The sequence below is a fragment of the Palaemon carinicauda genome, chromosome 34 (genome assembly GCF_036898095.1).
Source record: "Palaemon carinicauda isolate YSFRI2023 chromosome 34, ASM3689809v2, whole genome shotgun sequence".
Lineage (NCBI taxonomy): Eukaryota > Metazoa > Arthropoda > Malacostraca > Decapoda > Palaemonidae > Palaemon > Palaemon carinicauda.
In genome coordinates, this window is record NC_090758.1 from 50,481,864 (window position 1) to 50,501,804 (window position 19,941).

The following is a 19,941-nucleotide window of genomic DNA, read 5'->3' on the forward strand; positions in this document are numbered from 1 at the left end:
GGATGAAGACCTGGAGATCTTAGAGAAGCCATGATGTATGACGGATCCAGCGCAGCTTAAGTTGCTGATGATGCAAGGTTGGACATGTTTCCTATGCATTTTGGAGTCATACATCTTCAAAACAATTTCTTTTGCTATTAAAACAATGAGGGGTAGATGGAGATGGTTTGGGCATGGTCTTTGCACTCCCCAAGAGATTAGTTCACCAAAAGTTCAGTTGGGCTCCACAAGGCACTAGAAGACTTGGAAGACCCAGACCTACATGGCTGAGGACTATGAAGTGAAAAGTAGGAGATAATGAATGAAGAAGTATTGAATTAAAAGCTCAAGATAGAGACGACCTGCGAAATCTAACCGATGCCCTTTGCGTCATAGGCGTAGGAGGAGATGATGATGATGATGATTAAAAGAAATGAGATTGAAGGTATTATCATGCTTCCTCGCCTTCATGAGAACAGATCCTGCTGTAAAGAAAGGTTGCCTGATCATGAAGCTTGCCTGCATTTGACGTCCAGTCCAGTTCATAATGGCCACGACTGCTGCATCCTCGAAAGGGAAAAGAAATTAAGAGTAGAAAGCAATCATTCTACCTTTCCTTCTAAGGTCATGTTGAAACCACTTCCTTAGACGAGATGCATTTTTCTTGTGAGAGTTAGGCTGGCTACCTAGGCTGTTGATCAGCCACCCAAGGACTTAGGGGTATAGTCCCTCAGGTAGTGAGAGCTAAAGTCACCCGGTGTAAACAGAATCCTATCTTAATACCTGAGCCACTGACAGGTTCTTCCCGAGTGCTAAGGAAGATCTGATATATTTAACTTGTGAGTCCTTGGCACAATTGGACTTCCAACTCCCTTGCTGGTTGAGAGATAGGCACTAAAGGGATAAGAACAGACTTTCGAGCTCGGTTTTAAGATAGCACCACGGAGCCTGTAGGACAGGGAGGAGATGGAGGACTTGAACCTGATATTGTGGACAGCTGGAGTTTGGGTCTTGGCCATGCACTCAGGAACCAGCTAAGCTAAAGGTGGCCTTCCATTCTTAGGAATGACTAGTGTCATACCAAAAGCTCACCAACGCACTTTTTTTGAAGCTAATGCTAGCCTAAAGACTGTCTAGAAAGTTCTTTTTTGACGATCTTCTCAAAGGCTAGTATGGAGGACTTGTAATAGACTTGAGAACTCTGTCATATCCCACTCCAGGGCCTGAGTTCTTGGGATGGGCAAAACTACTCAAGGCTTCTCATGAATGAAGACAGCTCCCACAAAGAGCAGAAGGATTATGTTACTCAAAGGATTGTGCTCAAGGCTGGGAGGTAGCCTTAACCAGCTCCGATTAAGGTGCTTCTCTTGGTAGAGAGAGGGATGAGGAAGTCCGTTATCTGTGCTAAGTGGTCTGGCCTATGGTAATAAATGGTTTAATTTCCCCTTTAGAGCAGTGTAGAAAACCATCACAGGTACCAAGACATATCTTGAACAGTCCCTCACTAAAAGCCTTTTGCTCAGAGGATATGCTGTATAGTCTCCAACTGTGAAGTTCAATCGACTTCATGGATTGGTTGTAGCTGTGATGTGTCTAACAGAGAAGTGTTCAAGTGTTCCATGGAGATAGTTCTCTTGGAGCGCAATTAAACATGATAATAGATCAGGATCACGTTCACCTGGGAACTACTGCGATCAACACTCCATTGATCAGCCAACAATTCAGCCTGAAAGGGAGGTAATGTATAGGTGTCCAGGTGAGCCTTTTGGTGTAAGACAGCATCCTTCAACAGTTCACTCCAGGAGTTGCCAGTTTAGCAGTGTGACGAACACGTCAATTCCCAGTGATTCCCAGAGAGCAAGAAGTAAGGATGAAAAGACCACGCAGAATGTACAACCTGTCTGACAACTCAGCGTGTCCAGTAGTACATTTCCGTGCCTGGAATAAATTCACTGAAAGATCTACAGCATTCTAGGAATGGTGTTCCAGAAGACATTACCACAGCCGAGCTGGGAGTTCTCGCTTGAACAAGAAAGGTTGCGCTGCCTTGCTGAGCCTACTAATGGGATGTTTCGAAGGGAAGACTAACTAGTGGCTTCTCTGTCAGCATGTCCAGGTACTTCCTCCTCAGTTTGGGTGTGAAACTAACTTTTCTCAATTTCCCATGATCCACAGATTGGTCCAAAAGGAGAGTACTCGATCTTGAACCTGTAGCAACTGCCAGGAGTAGAGATATATCAGTAGATGTACTGTATCCCAATGGAGTGGGCCCAAGCTGATACGAGTGAACAATTGAGTTAATACTTGGGGAGATATGAACAGTCCAAAGCACTGAGGTATTTACCATAGGACATAAGGATGGGTACGATATTTGGGAGTAAGTTTTCTTCATATCCACCAAAAGCTGCCTGTCTAATGGCAGGCTGTACAGTACTTGGCATCCTCTCAGTGAAAAACGCACATTGATGAACAAACTTGTTTTGTGATGTGACGTTGATTACTAGTCTCCAGCCCTCGATTGATTTTTGCACCAGGAAGAGCCTACTTTAGAACTCCGAAAAACTATTGAACGACTCCGAGCGCATTCTTCCAATGCATCGCTTCAACTTCTACCATCAAGGACAGCTTTCGGCAATTTTGGGAGATAATGTTGCTGCCACGTTGTCCAATGGAGTTCGGCGTCCATTTCCTCCTACACAGGCCAAGTTAGACATAAATAGGTGGAGCACTTTCTGCCTCTTTCTTAGAGGGAGAGGAAGAAGCAACTAGTGTCCATATCAAGCTTTGGAGGCTGCTGGACCTTTCTTCAATGTAGATTCTGATGGTATAGCACTCCAAATACCTAGTCAGGGCTGCCTTCGAAGGGCCTGGATCCTTGACTATAATTGTGGATGAGGGAGGCATGGCTAGCCTTCCTCCACTTCTCACTGTTGTTTCTATGTCTTTTTCAGGAAAAGTACGTTCCCCTGTCCGACTTGTCTGGAGAATCGGTAACCAACAGCATCCCTCTCTTCATGCACCAGTTGGCCCATTAGTTACCTGACTGGTGTGCTAAGAAGTTCACCCCTTCTCCACAGGATGGAACCAACCTACTGTACTTTACCAACATAGAATCTTCTTTCTTGAGGAAGTGCAGAAGGTAGGATCTTACTCAATCAGGACTAGGGGTTTGTAAATTTACTCTTGCCATGTGAGCAGTTCCAACCATGCCACCTCTCGTGAGGTCTTTTATCATTGAAGAGTGCTAAAGCGCTGATCAGTGACTGAGACCACACTGTCATAGTAACCACGGTAACCTCTCAAAGTTCATTGGATTTAAGAGCGGGTGTAGGAACCTTGACAAACGAATACTATCTTGGGGTTCTCCGCATGTGCTGGTGTCAGACTAAAGTGCAAGGACATTGAGGTATTAAAAACCAGAGGCTCCTCCTCCCCTTACTAAGGGGGAAAGTCTCGATAATCATTTTGGTTGATAGTTCTTTCCTCGAAGAGCAAGAATGTTTAATTTTTTTTTGCCTGACCCTTATGTGTTCTTGCGTATAAATCCACGAGGAAGTTGAAGTGGGGCTAGACTGATAATCTGCTTTCCCTTTGGAAACAGACTTGCTCTTGGCAGTCATGCCCCCAAGACTAATATAGTTCAGAATATTTTGGTCCCTGTGATGCGTATTGGTGAGCAGGATATCAGGCAGCAAGCAGTCACATAGTGTACGTACTAGTCACCAGGAGGTAATGGATCTTGTTGCCAATTTCGTGTACCCGGTAGAACTCTTGTTCCCGGGTGCGCATACGAGTTTCCTAGTGAATGAACTGGGCATGTGAGGAAGGAACAGATCACAGGTGATTTCTTTCCCTACTGTGGGAGCAACTGGAATTGTATCCAGCGACCCGGGAGGTACAAGGGGAATGTTCACAAGGTGATAATCATGGAACTCATCTCTCGATGTAAGGGAACGTCTCGTCGCTTGTAAAAGCGAGGAGACACTATCATTGGCTCCAGAAAAGGGCATTGTCTTTCATTCTGACCAACAGTGTGTGTGTGCTTGTTCAGATGGGAGTTTGAGCAGGAGTGTAGGCGTCTACCATTTACCAATACAAAGTACTTTTCCTATCGGGGTTGGTTCTTATTACCGCTCGCATGTCTAGCACGTAAACGGGGGAAAGATTGGTTGTGTCTCTCACGACTCCTATTGATCGGTGTTCTTGGAGTTCTTTGATGCTTTCTTCTTAGAAATAGAAGCATTTTAAGAATCTGGGGCAAAGGAGGAAGAAAACTTGAAGAGGAGGAGAACACACAATCTTCTTGTCAGCCTTCTTTGGAGTCAAAATTTTAGAAAAAAGTCGATGCTCCCATGGAAAAACAAGCCAATCGGCAAAGATCACACCCTTCAACGCTTCCATAGCAGGACTCGGCAAGGCACTCAAGGGATAGTCTCGGCTTTCTGAGGTTCAGGTTGTTGTCATTCAGCCATACGTAACGAGGTGATGACCGCGAATACTCATGCTCCTGTAAGTCACAAGGGTGATTAGTGTTAATGGCAGGTTTCCACATTAATGTGACTCGCTTCCTGTGACTTTAATTTGAAACAACTGCATAGCCTTGTCGGAGATCAATGCAGATTACATGTCTTTGGCGCTGGAGAGGCGCTATGGAAGCCCTGGCAAGTAGGAAGGTCGAATCAGTGAGCGTCGAAGAGACTCGGCGTGAGCCGGCCTGGAGCCGCCGCTGGTGCAGATCTTGATGGGAGGCCCCTTGCGTCAATAGGCGTAAGAGACAACGATGATGATAATGCATATCCTTGTACCTTTCATTTAAATTATCTAGGTTTACCAGACACATAACATGTTTACATTCTATCTGTTTATTCTGGAAAGAGAGAGAAAAGAAATTAGAATACAGTATTTAAAATTGAGAGGCAGCAACAGCATGTACGTACTGCTCACATCTGAAGTAAAAAGCGCTTGTATTACTACTAAAGTTTAACAGTAGTTCCAACTTTGCTAAAGTCATACACCCATTTAAAAATAATGGTTTGTATTCATATGTGAACAAATATAAAAATAGATTTTTGACCACAGCATATCACTTTTGTGTAATGACCTGTTCATTTTCCATCATCCCTTCTATACCAAATAACACTACCGAGTGTGTACCTTAAAAACTAACTGTTATTGGACAAGGTAAATTTATGATCAATAAAATAAGTTATATGTACCGTACTTTAATTAATCTGATTTAGCATTAACCTAACTTATAAATGAAACAATCGTATACCCAGGACTAGGTGTATTTGTAGGGGTTTTAATTTACACTTAAAACAATAATAAATACATATACTCCTCCGTTGAAAACTTCACTGTAAGAAAAGGTAGCAAAAATTTTAAAATACATAAAAATTTGAGAAATGAGTTAACTTAATTATACTGTACAACGATTACGTGAAAATTAAGGGAATATAAAATTAAATCGGAGATCACAGTACATTTCCATCAAAACGGAAATCCTATTTAAAGTTTCCCTCAGCTGAAATCGGAACTAGACTTCCGCTGCTTCAAATTAGAAGACTGATCTTCGGTGGAACTTGTTCTAGCGTGCAACAGTTGAGATTTGCGAGATGGCCCAGGTTTCGAATCTTCTTGTTTGATTTGCTGAAATGATCACAGTAATTATTATAATATAAGAACTACATTTTTTTCAATAAATTTAAATTACTATAATGAACACCAAATCTCTATCTTATTACAGTGTTCATTATAAATAAAGATAAGGTGACCATTAATAATTTACTATTTAATCTTCAAGAATTATGCAAAAAATACAAAATTATGATACAGAATTTTATAAACGCTGATATTCTACTGTACATATGATTTTGCATTTAATATTCTATTGATGATTTCTTAAAATGCAAGACTTATGAGTTTTTATGTTTATAAACTCCTATTTCACATATTCAATTGTCTTTATACAGAGTACTTCTCAATGATGTCCCAACTACAATTATTATTATTAATTGCTAAGCTACAACCCTAGTTGGAAAAGCAGGATGCTATAAGCCCAGGGGCTCCAACAGGGAAAATAGCCCAGTGAGGAAAGGAAACAAGGAAAAATGAAATATTTTAAGAATAGTAACAGCATTAAAATAAATATTTCCTTTATAAACTATAAAAACTTTAAACAAAACTAGAGGAATAGAAATAAGATAGAATGGTGTACCCTCAAGCAAGAGAACTCTAATTCTGATGAAGGAGGCACTGCCTGTCTACTCTCAACAGTACACAGTATTGCTTTAGGGCAAAAACCAAACTGATCCAGTGCCTAGAATCTCAAAAGCTTGTCTAGAATCTTCCTGAGGACTCTGAAAGAATGAGAGGCTTCACCATACCTGTGATCCTAGGGACAAACTAGTGTGTTTCTTTCAGGCTGTTTGGTCTACTTGAAGAGAATGTTATATTGAAGGTCATTGCAAGCAATTTAACCAGAGACATACTCCACTAACATTAAAATATCAATCTCTTGCAAGGCCTTCCTTCTCACATATGTCATGCTACTCTGTCTATTTCTGAAACAAACCTTGTTACTATCTTGATATTTATTTCTAGCCATAAAAATGTTCACTGCCAAATAGCAGAGCGCTGGATCCTGCAACACTAAAATCGCCGATTTCCTAAATAAATATCTAATTAGTGAAAGCATTTCCTTACAGCCAAATGAACAGAGGAGTTGAAATGTGTATCTTTTGAGCCCAGAAATACCGGGAATCTTCCTTTCCCGATTTTACAAGTGTCGAGACAATGGGAAACTACCTGATCTGAAATGATGACAAACTTAGGTCACTGATTCCATCCTGTATGGAATTTTCTGCCAAAACTTACAGCATGCTGAGGCTGGTGATTAGCTTCCTTCTGTACCATAAGAAGATGCCTGTAAAACCCAGGCAAATTGTCTTGTACTCCAAGTGATTAATGGAAATAATAAGGTCCCTTGATTTGCTGACCCAAGGTTCAGGTGTACAGTACTGTAATTGTAATACTTAATGGAGGCTCAAGTCTTCTTCTGTCCTTTAACAAACCCCTTCAACAAGGAAGGCTCTTGGCTGGCCTTTTACTAAGATATATTACTAATACATAAGATAAATTGCAATTACTTCCACTTATTAAAGTAAGCATAATGCACATTGACGGTCGGATGCTAGATCCTATAGACGAAGGTGTGGCACAGCCAGCACACAAGGTTTCTTTCGATTTGTAATAGTGTTTGAGATTTACGCAGAACGGACGTGGGCTGTACATAAGTACTGTGGTGGGTTTGTTAAGAAACAAATGAACAGCTTTCACATTTTCCATATTTGATATAAAGATGCAACTATGAAAAACTAAACTGTATAAGAAGGTCATCAGCTTATAAACAATCGGAGATACAAACAAATCAGACTGAAATCGTAAAACAGAGATATTGTATCGATAGTTTATATACTGTGATAAGATAAAGAAATACTTTAATATATCAATATTATATGAATTTTATACAATTAGCAAAATGACATTTGCAATCAATCTGATATTCTTTTCATATAAAACAGGAGTATTTTTTTACTTTAGTAGCTGGAAATCATAAGCATTGGAGTTAGGTTAGGCCTACCCTGAGATAAAATTCATGAAAATTCTTACGAACAGCCTCTTGGAATCTATTAGGTTTATAAGTGTATGACCTTCTCTATAAGTATTGTAGGGCGTTGATTAAGAAACAAATGAAGACCTTTAATTTTTTCATATTTAAGATAAAGATGCAACTATGAAAAAATAAACTGTATGATATAACCCTTTTACCCCCAGGCCATTTGGAACTTTCCAACCTTTAACCCCCAGGGGTTATTTTTTTTCAAGCACATTTTGCAGTATATTTTTTTAAATTGCTCTAACAGCCTTAATTTTCATCATAAAGAGGTCAGGTTGGTCTCATTCTCTTGGAAAATGCCTGAAGTTTCTCAAAAAATTATCAAAAATATGAAAAAAAAATAAATGTAAATAGCAGTTTTTTGCAAGGACGTACCAGTACGTCCATGGGGGTAAAGGGATGAGTTTTGTGAAACGTACCAGTACGTCCTTTGGCGGTAAAAGGGTTAAATAAACAACACTATCAATATCATTCTTTTTCTAAATATAAAGTCATTCACCTTTTCAGTAAAGACGTGGGCGAGCTGTTCACTTCTCGACTGCCAGATCATCTGCTGCCGTTGGAACACGTCGGGATATCTGGAATTTAGGACGTTATGTTGTCAAGACTGCCTGGAATTTAAAGACTGCAAAAATCGTAATGAAGAAAATTGTTTTGGTTGGATTGAATTTAAGAATTTCAAAAGATAATACTGCAGAACATAGTTGATGAAGAATAATTAATGTGCAACATAAATATCATCTATTATACTTGAATAATCTACTGACCAACACTAACGACATATAATTTTAATTAGGGGTTGATCAAGAATAAATTGAATTTTTCAAAATATGTTTAGCATATAAAGAATAATTTTTTTTTTATACGTAAATGACCAGAATGTTATTAATTCCTTTACTTTATATTAATATAATAGAAATTTACTCCATCAAATAAAGTTTTCAAGATACAAAAGCAGTAATTTCCCTACACTTCACCATGCATTTAGCAGAGCGCATGAAATATTAACTATGACATAATAGCACTTCTTCCATGTGTGAAGTACGGCCCTCTCTTAGACTTGTCTTGAGATTGTGTACAGTAATTGTTGATAATAAAATATGAATAGAAAAGGCTATCTCTATGAAAATTAATTTAAAAACTCCCTAACATTATCTAAGCAATAGATTTTTTGTGTAAACTAGAAAAGGATGTTTAATAAATATTAAAGGCAGATGAGGAGTCCATCTCTTAAAACGGCAAATCAGAGGAGAGACGAAGGATCAAGCTATAATCTATAATCATAGCTACTTGCCAAGCTACAACCCTTGTTGGAAATGCAGGTGCTACAAGGGTAAGTGCTCCAGAAGAGAAACTAGTCTAGTGAGGAAAGGACATAGAGAAATACCTAATAAACTATACACATATAATAAAAAATTATACAATACATACAGATCAGTAAGAACATTAAAATAATGTCATGAATAAACTATGAAATAAGACTTATGTCAACCAGTTCAACAGAAAAACCTTTGAAACTACAGTAGTTTGAACTTCAGTAGTTCCACATTCAACACAGATTAGGAATATCATTTCACAATCTCATCACAGCTGGAATAAAAATGACAAATTCGTAGGTAATTTGTATTTTTCCTAACTATACAAACCTTAGCTATTAAATAGGGGTCATTACTTTCGGCGTAGCTGAAATGACGAGCCATTAAAATTTTAACGAGGGTTTACTACCCCACCGCTAGTTAGCGGGGGGTAAGGGGTTAGCCTGCTATCCCCCCCCCCCCCCCCCCTTCACACACCTGTGCTTGAGATCACTTTGCTTGGAGGTAGGACTTCAAGGGGGATAGGGCTGGCGGGCAAGTTTGATTAAATAGCTAAGGTTTGTATAGTTAGGAAAAATACAAATTACCTACGAATTTGTCATTTGTTCCGTAACTGACATACAAACCACGCTATTTAATAGGGGTGACTTACCCATTAGGAAGGGTGGAAAGTCCCTGCCAGTACTGGCTTTTGGCTTTGCACGGGGACTCAATATTTGAGTGTGTTCGCACTCAGCAATAAGGAGTCCCTGCACCTCGCTAGAACCTTGCTACGCAAGGACTGTGGCCTACGCAAGCTGTGTGTGAAGGTAAAATAAAGTGTGACTCGTCCTAGGAAGTTGACCTGTAGTCCCTTAGAAGGAAACTTTAGGCTAGGACTCTCCCGATACCACCTCGTCAGGGTATGGGGACGTGGCAGTATTATCTTAATACTCGGAACACAAGGAAACATGGTTTACCTGCAGTGGTTTGAGGTCAGCTGCGTAGAGAACCCAGGATGCTGCTTTCCCCAAGAGAGGGGAGGATGAAGAAAAGAGTAAGGGCCAGACAAATCTTTTCATTCATGCAGACTAAGACCGGGTAACAATGCCCTCAACCTTCTGCTACTTGTCCACTAAGGAGCCTGAGGTTTTAAACCAGCTGTTGTGCAGCCACCACAGGGCCGATAGACAACGTATCGAGCCTCCTGTGGGTCAGTTCGTGCAGGTAGTGGGCTGTGAAGGTCGTCTGACGCTTCCACACCCCAGCTTGAAGGGCCTGCGTCACTGAGAAATTTCTCTTGAAGGCCAGGGATGTAGCTACGCCCCTGACATCATGTGCTCTAGGGCGAAGTGACGGAGGAGGATCTGGATTCAGGGACAGATGGATCACCCTAAGAATCCATGCCGAGATGGTGTTCTTGGTGACCCTTCTCTTAATCCTTCCAGTGCTAACAATGCTTGCACCTGGGGACGGACTGCAGCCGTTCTGAGATATAGCCTCAGACTCCTTACTGGGCACAGTAGGAGAAGGTCTGGACATCTGTTACAGAACGGAGACTCGAATTCGGAAGGAGTCGAACCGAGCGTCCGGCACCCCCTGATTCTAAGTCTTAGCACCAAACTCAGGGACGAATTTGAACATTACCTCCCCCCCATACCCTTGCATGGGTGATGTCATATGAGAGACCATGAAGTTCATTGACTCACTTGGCCGAAGCCAAAGCTAGTAAGAACACCGTCTTCCAAGTTAGGTGAAGAACTGAAGCCTGGCGTACTGGTTCATAGTGAGGTCTCTTAAGAGACCTGAGAACTCGAACCACGTTCCATGGAGGAGGTCTCACATCCGACTGAGGGCAGGTAAGTTCATAACCTCGTATGAGTAGGGAAAGTTCCAGCGAGGAAGAAAAGATCATTTCTTTGAGCCTGAGGGCTAGACTTAAGGCTGAGCGATAGCCGTTCACCCCCGAGACTGAAAGGCGGATTTTCTTCACGCAAAAAAACACGAGGAACTCCGCTATTGCTGGAATAGTGGCATCAAGTGGAGAGATACCCCTTCCACGACACCAACCACAGAAGACTTTCCACTTTGCCTGGTAGACAGATGCGGATGATTTTCACAGATGTCCAGACATCCTAATCACAACTTGTTGCGAAAAATCCTCTCTCAGCGAGGAGATGCTGGATAGTCACCGGGCGTGAAGTCGTAGCGAAGCTACGGCTTTGTGGAAGATGCTGGCGTGTGGTTGTCTGAGTAGATCATGTCGTGGAAGGAATTCTCTCGGAAGTTCCGTTAGGAATTCAGAAGGTCCGGAAACCATTCCGCGTGATGCCATAGCGGAGTTATGAGGGTCATTGAAAAATTGACCGATATTCTGGTCTTATTGAGCACCCTCCTCATCAGACAGAACGGGGGAAAGGCGTACACGTTGGTGTTGTCCCACCATTGTTGGGAGGCATCTTGCCAGAGCGCCTTGGGATCCGGGGGAAGTACAGTGGAATCTTGAAGATCAGCGGTCGCGAACAGATCCACAGTCGGGGAACCCCACAAAGTCAGGACTTTGTTGGCTACTAGATGACACAAAGACCACTCGATACTCACTATCTGAGACGCTCTGCTCAGATTGTCGGCGAGCACATTCCTCTTGTCTGGAATGAAAGGCGCCGATAGTAGAATCGAGTGGACTTCGGTCCATCTTAGTATCTCTACTGCAAGATGGGATAGCTGCTTCGAAAAGGTACCTCCTTGCTTGTTGAAGTAAGCCACTACTGTGGTGTTGTCGCTTATCACCACCACAGAGTTACCTGCCAGGTATTGTTGGAACTGCTGAAGAGCCAACAAACCGGCCTTCATCTCTAGATGATTTATATGGAGGCACTTTTCTGATTCTGACCACAGGCCTGAGGTCCTGTGGTACAGAACGTGCCCCCCCCCCCCCCCCCATTCTTTGAGGCGTCCGAAAACAGCATTAAATCCAGGGGAAGGACGAGAAGATCCACTCCTCTTCGTAGGTTCTCGTCTGTCACCCACCACTGGCGGTCCGTCCGTTCCGCAGGACCCATAGGGATCATGACGTTCGGGGAATGGCAACCTTGATTCCACCGGGACTTGAGCCGCCACAGGAGAGATCTCATCCTGAGGCGATTGTTGGAACTAGCCGAGCCAAAGATGAAAGGTGACCAAGGAGACGTAACCACGATTGGGTTGGAAGCTCTTCTCGACTGAGGAAAGGGCTTGCGACCCCTCTCAGACTTGCTATCCTGTCGTCTGATGGGAAGGCTTTGTGGAGATTGGTGTCTATAATCATGCCTAGGTAAACCAGTCTTTGAGTGGGAAGCAGAGAGGACTTCTTGAGATTTACCATGATCCCCAGATCCTGGCAAAGTCCTAGAAGTTTGTCTCGGTGTTGAAGAAGGGATGACTCCAAGTCTGCTAGGATCAGTCAGTCATCCAGTTAACGGAGGAGACGGATGCCGATCCTGCGTGCCCACGATGATATTAGGGTGAACACTTCTGGTGAAACCCTGTGGTGCTGTGGAGAGACCGAAACACAGCACCTTGAACTGGTACCCCTTGTGGTCTAGGCTGAATCCTAAGTACTTCCTTGAAGACAGATGGACTGGGATCTGGAAGTACATGTCCTTCAGATCCAGTATACACATGAAGTCTTGCGGCTTCCCTGCAAGATTGACCGTGTTTGCGGTCTCTATGCTGAACGGAGTTTGCTTTAATCTGGACCTCTGCCCTAAGGGCCTGCCCCCTTGCTGATCCCATGGCAAGGGAGCTAAATGACACCAAATTCATCCTCAGGGGAGGTAGAGATGTTGTGAACGGGAAACGATATCCCTGACTGATCACGGAAATCGTCCAGGAATCGGCCCCGAGTTGCTGCCACCTGTCTGCGCAACCTTGTAGGCATCCCCCCACTGGCGGACATGCAGGGGTACTGCCAATCCTAGCACTTGCGGCCTCGGCTGCTCCCTCTAGGATTCTTCCCTCCCCTGGAGGACTTCTTGCCTTTCTTGTCCTTGACCAGAAAGGGCTTAGACACCACTGTCTTCGGTGCCGTTGTCTTGGTGGGACGTGGCTGCTGGGGTGCTGGAGGTTTATAGGGCTTGAATGTCAAAGCCCTATGTAGGAGGGAGTCTTGGTGACTTCCTCCACCTCTCAGCAGCCTGCTCCATGTCCTTAGGCTCAAACAGGATCGTTCCCATAACGGAAGAATGTCTGAGCCTGTAGATTTCGGTGCTAGGGGCCTCCCGGTATTGTCTTGGAGTCCTTTGACTCCCTCCTGCGAGGGATGCAGGACTCCAACAACGACGGAGGCAGGCTCTTCTCCACCCTTATTCGAGAAGACTTTACCGTGCGAGGTGGGGTTTCCCTCAATGATGTGATGGGGGATCGTTTCACCTTACGTGACTCTCCTGAGGACGGGAAATCCTCGTCCGAAGGGGAGGGAAAAAAGTCTGAGGGGGGAGGGTGCCTGCCTCGAAGACATACGAGGAGACAGCTTCGTCCTCAGAGAAGTTACCGCATCCGAAACTCCTCTTTTCCTCTTCAGGGGAGTAGATGCAGCCAAGGATTTGTGGCCCAACTCAGAGAGAACAGCCTTGAAAGCCTGTGCTACCGCTCTGATTAGAGCCACAAACCAGGGCTGCCGGCTGACGACTGTGCTGTCAGACACTCCCTCTGGGAACACAGCACAACACTGAAAAGAAAACTTACTACATTTCTATACACAAATATATACATAAACATGAATGTTTATTTATATATTACAAGTATAAGAAAAAGTAAGTAAAAAGACAAAAATCAATGGCAGTCCAAAACAGGCGAGGAGAGAGAGAGGCAACAACCGTACTCACTCCGAGCCAAAAGTAAAGTGAGCTCAAGCACAGGTGTGTGTGTGAGGGGGGGGGGGGGGGTAGCAGGCTACCCCCCCTAACTAGTGGTGGGGTAGTAAACCCTCATTAAAATTTTAATGGCTCGTCATTTCAGGTACGCCGAAAGTAATAACCCCTATTAAATAGCGTGGTTTGTATGTCAGTTACGGAACAAACTTCTAGAATGCGGTGTAGTATTGAGCCTCATGATGTAGAAGATAAGACTATTGGAATTAACTTCATGCCTAATATTACGAATTGGGAAAACATTTGTGCAATATCCATATAGAAATAACTGAATGATGGTGCCAGAGACTAATATCCTAATGAAGAATAAGGAATTTATTAGACATAAGTTTCTATCCAAGAAATTGAGATGGGATTCGACAGCTGGAGACCAGATAGAAGAAGGATACGCAAGGCAAAATATTTATTTATAATGGATTGATCACCAAAAAACTTTTTCTCAATAAGCCAATTGTTTGTGAAATTGAAAAAGGAAAAAACTGGATGTTTCTCCAGAGTAAATTTGCTATCAAGAATCACAAATAGATTCTTGAATGAATTGTGTATAGTTAAAGAGACATTGTCAATGTAAAGATCTCATTGTTGAGGAGCCACTGTCCTCTACCTACATACAATCCTACTTTAAGTTTTGTTAGGCTTTACCTTCATCGCCCATGATTTGCGCCATGAAGTGATTTCAGTTAGATCTCTATAAGTGATTCAGCAACCATATTCAAATGGAATTGATGCAAAGTAGTATTAGCTGCATATGAATATGTAACAATCTTGTTTTCTAGGCCAGTCAACATATCGTGTATATAGAATGAAAAGTAACGAGCTTAGAACACAATCCTGAGGAACATCATATATTACATTCTAATAATTAGTATGGTAACCTTAAAAAATACTCTGACATCTATTTTTGAAAATCAATAATGATGCCAAGAAAAGACACACCCACTACCAACGGTTTGGGTTTGAAAACAAGGGCCTCATGATTAACACCAAAAGACTCACCTACTCCAAGCTGTTTGGGTTTGAAAAACAGGGCCTCATGATTAACAAGGTTAAAGGAAGCATTAAAATAAAAGCCAATCATACAAACTTCCTGACTACAATGAAGGGATTTCTGCACAGCATTGGAAATTGTAAGAAGGTCATCACATTCTCCAAGGCTTATGTGAAAATCAAACTATGGAACAGATGATTGCCTTTCGCAAACCTATTTAAACATTTTGTCAAAAGACTTTCATAAATTTTAAACAATATGGGAGCTATTGAAATTAGGCAGTAATTAGCAGAGCTAGAGCTACCACAAATACATTTACCTAATGGAATAACATTAATAATTTTCCAACATGTGCAAAATAACTTTGAAGTGCTAACTTAAAAAGCAAGACAACTTAGGAGCTAAGAACTTGGTTGTCTTTATAAAAAGACAGAAGGAAAAATATATTGAGGTCTGCGCCACCATTACTATCAAGGTCCAGTCATCATCCATCATCATCATCATCACATTCTACGTCTATTGACGCAAAGGGACTCGGTTAGGTTTCGCCAGTCGTCTCCATCTTGAGCTTTGAATTCAATACCTCTCCATTCATCATTTCCATGTCATGTACATTTAGGTCTTCACCACCATTAGTATTAAGGTCCAGTAAATGTGCTTTAATTTTAAAGGCCCGAAAAGGTTGACAAGTTAGCTTAGCTTAGCTTCAACAAAAAAGGAATGGGGCAGGTTGATTTTTTTATTACTCAGTGTAAAGGATTGCCTATTCCTTTGGGTAGCGAGTGACAGAGCCATCAGGTTAAAGCAAAGAAGGAACTGTTAAGTCTACACCAAAGATGGCAACATTCAGTGACAAAAAAAACCCTAAGCTTACAACCTAAACTTTGGCTATCTTGTAGCTATAAGATTTCCTTGATAAAGATCACTAGCAGTTGTTTTTAGCAATTTCTACCAGCTCCCATTTGGTCAATATTTTAATATATCTGCCTGGAAAAAAGCTCACACCTGCTTCACCATCTGTGTGAAATTACAGGTACATAGTAATTTATATTACTGTATTACTAGCAGTACCAGCTGAACTCGGTTGAGTCTCTTGTCAGGCTGGGAGGAACGTAGAGAGGAGAGGTCCCCTTTTTTGTTTCATTTGTTTGATGTCGGCTATCCCCCAAAATTGGGGGAAGTTCCTTGGTATATGTATGTATGTACTATCATTACAAGCCGAGCTGCAACTGGTTAAAAAAGCAGATGGATTGTTACAAGGCCATAGAGAAATTAGCCTTGTTTGAAAAAAAGAAAAAAGAGGATAAACTTCATAAACTATAAAAGATAAATCCATTTATCTATTTTTCCAAGGCACTTCCCCCAAATTTTTGGGGGTAGCCACATCAAACAAATGAACAAATGGGGACCTTTCCTCTCTCCGGTTCTCCCATCCTGACGAGGGATTCAGCCGAGTTTGGCTGGTACTGCTAGAGTGTCACAGCCCAGACAAAAATAAGGTAACTAAGAACATTTCACCAAACATCACTTCACCTATCCCTTTTATCTTTGTCTCACACAAAGCCAAGATATCCATCCTTCTATTCCTAAACATACTTCCAATCTCACATCTTTTACTCTCTATCGTACTACATCCACGCACTTTCAAACACCCCAAAACTAGTGTTGGGAGCAGTCACTCTCCCCCCAGCTCCACCTCTTTGATGTCTCACAGGATTATAATACAGGAGAGGGGGTTCCCAGCCGCTCGTCTCGTCCCTTTTAGTCGCCTCTTACGACACGTAGGGATACGTTGGGCCTATTCTAATTGTTTTTAATGCCTCCGTGGCCACAGGGGGAAAAATTGGGGGAAATGCCTTGGTATATATAAGAAAGTAAAATAAATAGCTGATAAACTATGAAATGAGGACTTACTTCTTCACAAAAGCTGTGTCAGTTGGGAGCAAGAATTCCCAGACAGACCTTGCTGGACAATATGCCGAAACGCCCGACAGAATTTCCTTAATGTCGTTACCCAGTAGTCTTATTGTCTCGGTCACTTAGGATCGCCGCAAGACCGTATTCTTTGTGAACATGTATAACTGTAAAGAAAAGTCAATATTTATTACAATATATCAAAGATAAAAGAGATTTAAGCTATGAAACATCAAAACCTACGTAACTATTATCATTACGTATCTTTTCTTCATTATCCGCTATCACCTAATCTGTCTTTCTGAATTTCCAACAAGGTTGGATCTCCAAGTGACACCTCTTTCCAAGATTTCCTATTCCTTCCGACCGGTTTCATTTGTAATGTCACTTCCAATTTACATTTCTTCCTTATTGCTTTGCATCACATGTTAAAACCATCTTTGCTTCTGGTCAACACATTATTAGGCAGTAGGCTAGCCAGGGCACCAGCCACCCATTGAGATACTACCGCTAGTTATGGGGTCTTTTGATTGGCCAGACAGTAGTACATTGGATCCTTCTCTCTGGTTACGGTCCAGTTTCCCTTTGCCTACGCATACACTGAATAGTCTGGCCTATTCTTTACATATTCTCCTTTGTCCTCATACACCTGACAACACTGAGATTACCAAACAATTCTTCACCCAAGGGGTTACTGCACTGTAATTGTTCAGTGGCTACTTTCCTCTTGGTAAGGGTAGAAGAGACTCTTCAGCTATGGTAAGCATCTCTTCTAGGAGGACACTACAAAATTAAATCATTGTTCTCAAGTCCAGGGTAGTGCCATAGCCTCTGTACCATGATCTTCCACTGTCTTGGGTTAGCGTTCTCTTGCTTGTGGGTACACTCAGGCACACTGTTCTATCTAATTTCTCTTCCTCTTGTTTTGTTAGATTTTTAGAGTTTACATAGGAAATATATATATTTTAATGTTACTATTCTTAATATTCTATTATTCGTTGTTTCCTTTCCTCACTGGGCTATTTTCCCTGTTGGAACCCTTGGGTTTATAGCATCTTGCTTTTCCAACTAGGGTTGTAGATTAGCAAGTAATAATGATAATAATAATAATAATAATAATAATAATAATAATCTAAGTTTGCTTATCAAAATTTTTTTTTTTTTTATCAGTGCCAGTCTTCTGCTGCATAGATCAGTAGAGGACTTGTGGACCCAGAACGGGATATTTTTACTTACCAATACAGTAAAACCCAAAGAGATCTGACGTAAAGTGAATTTTTGCATTGCAAAATTATTTATATGTTCCGTATGCACATTTTGAACATGAAAATCTGCTGTCCTTTTATATAAAACAGAAAACTTGGAGGAATCCAAAATCAAACCATTGTTATCTAGTCTTGGGTAGTGCTATAGCCTCTGTACCATGGTCTTCCCCTCTCTTGGGGGTAGAATTGTTTTCCATGAGGTACACTATTCTAAGTTATTTCTCTTTTTCTTGTTTATTTGATGTTCTTATAGTTTATATATGAAAGATCTATTTTAATGTTGTTACTGTTCTTGGGATATTTTTAAATTATTCATTACTTCCCTTGAAGTTCATTTATTTCTTTATTTCCTTTCCTAACTGGGCTAATTTTCCCTGTTGGAACCCTTGGGTTTATAGCATCTTGCTTTTCCAACTAGGGTTGTAGCTTAGCTAGTAATAATAATCATCGGAATACAGTATATGTGCTGGGAGGAGAGGAGCACCTAACCTCCCTACACTTCTCAGTTTTCTATAGAGGTTAAAAATATTTATCTATAAATCTAAATTGAGGTTAAGAATATTTATCTACAAATCTAAATTGAGGTTAAGAATATTTATCTAAAAATTTATAATTAAATAGAGGTTAAGAATATTTATCTATAAATCTAAATTGAGGTTAAGAATATTTATCTATAAATCTATAATTAAATAGAGGTTAAGAATATTTATCTATAAATCTATAATTAAATAGAGGTTAAGAATATTTATCTATAAATTTATAATTAAATAGAGGTTAAGAATATTTATCTATAAATCTATAATTAAATAGGGGTTAAAAATATTTATCTGTAAGTCTATAATTAAATACAGGTTAAATATTTGAACATACTTACCCACTGGTTATATAAGAATGGCTAGCGTTCCTGACGCCTTGGCAGAACTAATTCAAAACTCGCGGCTAACGCAGGTATGTCAGGTGTACACTAGTGCCCTGGTGGACTACAGGTAGAACTACCCCCACTTCATCAGATTTTTCTTGCCTCTAGGTCTCCAGAGGGGAGGAGGGTGGGATTATAACTTATATAACCAGCGGGTAAGTATGTTCAAAAATTGATTTTATTATGAAAATATCATTTTTAAACATAAAACTTACCCGCTGGTTATATAAGAATGGCTGATTGACACCCTTGGTGGCGGGTCTGAGACAGCAATTTGATTGAAAATTCACTTAATAGTTACATATAACTAAAATAAGCGGTTCGTACCTGATAAGGAAACAGACTGCAATGGTTCTCTGTCTTATTCTGTCTGTTATCCTTAAAAGATCCAGCGGTCCACCCAGGGGGCTGAAGATCTCTAGGAGCTGTCAAACGGTGCCATAACCTCTAACATGACAGGACCTCAACTAATACCCTTGTTCCGGGCGCTCTCCAGGAACAACATGACCACCTGACCAAATCAATAGTTTGCGGAAGACTGTCGACCAGTCTACACATACAACCTTAAAGACAACAAAGTTCCAAGAGAAAGAAAAAGGGTACTAGGTATTAGGGGAACGTAGTGGTAGATCCTTCACCTACTACCGCATTCGCAGCAACGAATGGACCCAAAGTATAGCAGTCCTCATAAAGAGTCTGCACATGTTTTAAATAATGAGATGCGAATACAGAATTACTTCTCCAAAAAGTCGCATCCATTATGCTTTGCAGAGAACGATTCTGTTTAAAAGCCACTGAAGTAGCCACTGCTCTTACTTCGTGAGCCTTCACCTTGAGCAGTCTAAGATCTGCCTCATTACACTGTGAATGAGCTTCTCTAATTAAAAGCCTCATAAAAAAGGAAAGCGCATTTTTCGACATAGGCTGCGAGGGCTTCTTGACAGCACACCAAAGCACCTCCGAGTTGCCTCTCAAGTTCGTTGTTCTTTCTAA

General features: G+C 41.3%; 1 pseudogene; it reads right to left on the reverse strand.

Moving 5' to 3' along the window:
- Positions 1-5,251: 5,251 nt before the first annotated feature.
- LOC137626436 (DNA-directed RNA polymerase III subunit RPC5-like) overlaps positions 5,252-19,941 on the reverse strand; it is a 153,536-nt pseudogene continuing 138,846 nt past the window's right edge.